Source organism: Ictalurus punctatus, chromosome 27 (assembly GCF_001660625.3).
Source record: "Ictalurus punctatus breed USDA103 chromosome 27, Coco_2.0, whole genome shotgun sequence".
NCBI lineage: Eukaryota > Metazoa > Chordata > Actinopteri > Siluriformes > Ictaluridae > Ictalurus > Ictalurus punctatus.
The window spans coordinates 322,790-328,728 of record NC_030442.2 but is presented as its reverse complement, the minus strand read 5'-3'; positions in this window follow the sequence as shown (position 1 = coordinate 328,728).

Here is a 5,939-nt window from a genome sequence, read left to right as displayed (position 1 = left end):
AGACACACACACACACACACACACACACACACACACACACACACACATATACATATATATATATATATATATATATATATATATATATATATATATATATATATATATATATATATATATATATATATATCTCCTTATGCCAGTTTATATCGTTAATTCATAAACTTTGCTAGACTTTGCTGGCTTTGCTAGACCTGACAGACACCTTATTTTATATATATATATATATATATATATATATATATATATATATATATATATATATATATATATATATATATATATATATATATATATGTATATGTATATGTGAATGTCTATATATCTATATATCTATATATATATAATGTGTGTGTGTGTGTGTGTGTATGTATATACACACACAGTATATATAAATATTGATTTTATTGTCAAAGATTAAGGAAAAACAGGCAACACTGTCTGTTGGTAATGTAAGGTGTCTGTCAGGTCTAGCCAAGCCATTAATGATATAAACCGGCATAAGGAAATAGACCTTCAAAAGATTAGTTGAAAGTTTGTCAGGGAATCTCTGAGAATAGCACTTTTTTAAATAACTTTTGGAAGCATGTGATTATAGTATCGGTTGCAGTAGCAGGTTAGATTGTAGTATGTGAAGTCAGAGGGTGGAACATTAGTGTCTTAAAATAAAATACTGCAGCTCTGACCCAAACCTAATTACCTTTTTAATGTACACTGGTTGACAACTTGAATTAGTGTGTAATGTATTTGTAGACTTAGTTTTATGAAAAAATGATGCTGTGTCTGTTATTTAGTTATCAAAACGTGTTTTATCTTTGCATTTGTCCTTGTGCTCACTCAGTCTGAGAAGTTGTTTTTTTTTTCAGAAAATCACTTAGTTAAATTTGTTTTTATGTATTACTGTTATCTACTTATTCATTCTGTAATCAAATGGCATGAACCCAATGTTGAATGTTAGTTATCCTAAATTGTAGCCATCTAAACACCATTTTGATGTAGTTTTTTATTTGATGTTTTAAGTTTACCATTATGTTAATGAATCCTCCTGTCCAAAACAACCTCCTCAGATATGTCTTCAAGCTTTCCCATGTTACATGCATTGAATGTATCAGAGCTTTAAAATGGTGTGTAACATATGATGCCATTTAGGTTTAAAAATATTTTATTGTTACATTTTAATTTTTTGTTTCTTAACACAATACAGCTGTAGCCTTCAACATTGTTTATCTCAGGATAAATGGAATTGAAGGGGCAGCAATATTTTCATTCATAGGACGACAGACTTCTCCGTATTAGTAGTGTGTTGATATACATGTATGACTGTCTTTGTGCAACTGCTATACCTCAGCGTTGGAATACAGATTCATGTGTGTGGCTCTTTCACATTCAGCATTGCCTGACGAAGGAACATTTGGATTGTATGACAGACCAGTACTTACATCCAAATTATTCATGTGCTTTCAGGTAAAAAAAAAAAAAGTAAAGAGACTTTTACATAAATACTATTTCATGGATATTTACGTACATTACTGTGTTAGAATAGACACATCAGGGTTTTTTGTTTGTTTGTTGTTGTTTTGTTTTGTTTTTTGGGGCGGGGGGTTGGTTTTGTTTTTACTAAAATATGAACCATGGCTTAATCATTACATTTTTATTTATTGCCTACAGTTCAGGACAGGAGTTCCAAATGAAAACATGGAAACTGGAAATGTTAACATTGGTTATATATAGTGTACAGTATATGTTTATATTGTTGATTCAGTGATTCTTTTTGCATATCACACTGGATAACTACAAAAATGCTCTGCTCTTACCTCACTTTCTATAGCATATATCATTCATTTTTGCTGTAAACATTTCAGATAATTTTTCTATGAGTTTTGCTCTGTGCTGCATATCTAGTTACCTCAGGTCAGACCTCTCCAGAGCTGCTAATCAGGACTTTACATTACATGTACATTAATCATGTATTTCTAATACAAACTTGGATACTGTTTTGTGGAAGTGTTTTATAAATGGTTTTTGTCATGTTGATTTAGTGTAGAATGTCATTTCAATACCTACTTGATAAAACCCAGGTCTATTTTTTAATGCAACTTTAATGTACTGTCATTAGAGCACACAGTCACACATATGGAACCATATGGAAGTATAATTCATGCTGTACCTTAGGGTTGCATGGACTAGTCAACTAATACATTCACTAGTCACCACAGAGGGGATGTCAACTAGATAGAGAAACAGTGACAGAATAAATAAATAAATAAAAAACACAACAGGATAAGTGACTTTGTTAGTGTACATGAGAGCATTTTATGAATTGGTAGGTTATTAACAAGTGCAATATGATGATTCACAGATTTATTATTTTTATTTATTGACAGATGTTTTACCAATTTATCTACTTAATTACTTAGTAGTAGTGTAGTGTAGCCTGAAAACATTGAAGCTGGACATGTACTTTGCAGCTTGTGTGTTGTTCATTGAAATGCAGTTTGACAAATTCTTTGCTGCAGAAATTAAACAACCTAAAATAGTTGACTAGGACTGGTTTACTAGTAATAATTTGTATTGGTCCAACCCCTACTGCACATACATACTTAAAGACACACAAGTAAAAGCACATATGAACACCACTTGTAGGGAACTTGCTTTGTTCCAAGCTGATCACAGAGCAGTTACTGGTGTTATAGAAAGTTCCACGCTGATATTCCTTCAAGACTGTCACTGTTAATCCCTTGAGTTTGTTCACCTTCCAAAGCTTTAAATTATTTTACCTTTAACAATTACCAATGTTAAAGAGGGTAAATCTGAAAAAAAGATATGCACATACTTAAGCTATGATGATAATTATATAAGTAGAAAGTTGTTTAAGTAGAAAATATTTGGGTTTTTTTTTTTTTTTTTGCTTTCCCTCGTCTTTTCAATATTGGTTATGATTACAAAATAGATGCCAGATCACATTGGAACTATTTTCAGTTGGGGTAGCAATGCACTTCGGAGAATAGTTTTACTATTGACTTTTGAATTTTATTTACAATAAAACCGTTTTTAGTTTCAGAGTTTGCTAGATTTGACTAAACTTATAGGATACACAACCGTTTGGAATTTCTGACATAAGTCTGACAAAATCTGATAAAATACGGCCTTATGAGTGCATAAGCTTGTAGTTTGTCATGAGTGTTTCAGTATTATTCTTAGGTAAAAGACGTGCCATGCCTTACAATTAAGTATTTTCTGTAGCAAATAGTATCTAATATAAATCAGTAAGGTGGTTAGTAAGATCATTACTGTTCTTACAAATGACAGGCTTACAAATGTAAATAAACTCAAGGGAATGCCAACTGACAGTGAAAAATAAAGCTTTCTTCATGTAACCTCACTTGCACTAGTACTGAGCAGTCCTCTTTGAATACCTATCACCTATTTTTTTTTTTTATTATTTTTAATTATACATTAGAAACACTTATAGATGACTAGAATCTTGTGAATCTAAACTTTATTCTTTGACATTAAGTGGCATGTGACTGTGTAGTGATTATTCCAGCCTTGCAGTCCAGTGGACTATAAGATTGAGCATTATTCTCTGCTACCTCAGCTTTGCAATGCTTTTAATGGTCAAAAGATTAGATCAGTTGCCTGTGAAGGAAAATTCATAGCTTTGGGATATGGGTCACTTTGTTTATTGAATGGAAACTGTAGCACATCAGACATAGAGACATTAAAAATAGGTTTGTGAGGCTTTTTCTCTTAAGAGAAATATTGAATGGTCCAGTTTCTGTGAGCCTGTGCCCACTGTATCCTTAGATTCTGGTTCTTGGCTGAAAGTAGTTGAAAACAATGTGGTCTTGTGTTACTGTAGGCCATCCACCTCAAGGGTTGACTTGATGTGCATTTTGTGGTTCTTTTGAAACAGTGAGCAGGTGTGCCATTATTTCTAATAAAATGGTCAATGAGTATACAGTATACTGTCCACAAGTCCAATTTCCATAAACATAGGCTATGGCAAACAGGGAAAGGTTAAGTACAGGCAGTGTGCATACAATGTACATAACACTTTCTGTTTTAAGAATTATTGCAAAGATTGTGAGAGGGTTTATGGAGTGGTTACTATCCATGTATTGCATATACTGAAAAATCAGAAGTAGTTTCCAGTCTTTTTGTGTGGTTTTTGAGTTAAGTAGTGCACCTTGTAAACAGACTGTATCTATATTTGGATTCATTTAGAACATTAACCAAATAATGTATTCATATTTGGTAACATCCCTAAAACGTGATGCCTTTCATGTTAGGGCACTTACTTGTGGGTTTACTTGAAGCAGTTATTTCATTTATTTATTTTTTGCATCATTGTAAAATTAGTAAGTCTCACAGAATTAAACATATTTGTACATATAAATAATGAAAAAGATTGGGACTGTTAATGGATTGTCACATCGTACACTGTTGGTGGTGAGCGCTTTTCCATTATTTCATATTCAGTATTCGCAAAACTTAATGTAAAACTTTTTTTAATGAAATTTAATAGATTAAATTAACATGTTCATACATGTATTTGCTCATTACAATGTCTACTATATAATGAATATTCTTGCATATCATCTTCAGGAAAGGGATGCATCTCTTTCTTATTTGATTCAGGGAATAAAGGTTTTAAAACAGTATATTTAATCAGAACTCATTTTCCCTTAATATAGCCCATTTGCTACATTGATCCTTTCCTTTTTTGTAGTAAAGTCAGTTTCAGTTGAAAGAAAACAGATAAAGACCCTTGTCTATAGTATAAAGACTGCCAGTAGTAAAGAGTGGGGTTTAGTACCTAATCTTTATAGTAATATAAATATATATATAGAGTGAAATACTTGACTCTTTGCATGTAAATAGTGACACATGTATGTTTTGTGTCTGCTTAAAAAGTTTTTAATTAAAATCCGGGTTACAGTGTAATACATATTTGCAGATGGTACTTTACTTCTTTTGTAACCATGGATAGGTACTTTTTAATTACTGTTATTGCTAGTATTTTGCATGGTACATGAGTATACACCTTTTAAGTCTGATGGGTGCAACAGTTGTAAAATATTGCTATAAGACAAATGTCCTAAATCTAGCTTACACCAACAAACAGTCATGTGAAAAAATAAGTACACCCCATGGAATTTTTTTAATTCTTTAATGTTTTTTTTATTATTTATTTATTTATTTTTTACATATTTGGACAAGCAAACATTTCATCCTCTTTGAAACAGTACCTATTAATAATGTTGATACATTCCATTAAATGACACATAAAATTGACAGTTTGTAGTAATTTTCACTGTTTAAATGAACAAAAAACAGATCAGTCATATGGAAAAAGTAAGTACACCCATACATTTATCTCACCTTCAAATCCATAAAATCAGGTGTTCAAGATTGGGTGTCAATTCAGTAATTCAAAACTGCTTAGGGAGTACAGGTGGAACTGTCTTATTTATACCCCACTTACATCTAGTGTCTGGTAATGTACAAAAAAATAATCTACAAATGGTGCAGATTTCAAACGACTGCCAACTTGTCCAGGACTGGCCATCCCAGGAAATTCAGCCCACGAGCAGATCGTCTGATGCAAAAAGAAGTCTCCAAGAACCCCAAAATTTCCTCACATGATCTGCTAGTACAGTAATTCTTGCAACTGTTGGTGTCAAAAATGGTGTACTTTACTTTTTCCAGAGAACAATATCATCTGTTGATATTTCTGTTGAGTAAAAGAAAAAAGTTAATTTTCATTGTGGTTTTGTTCAAGTATATCAACTTTATTAATAGGCACTTTTTCAAATGTGATAAAATGTTTGCTTGTCCAAATATGACAAAAAAAAAGCCAACGGTTTCCATGGGGTGTATTTATTTTTTCACATGACTGTAGATTTACCTAATGTGTCACCTGCTGCATTTATTTT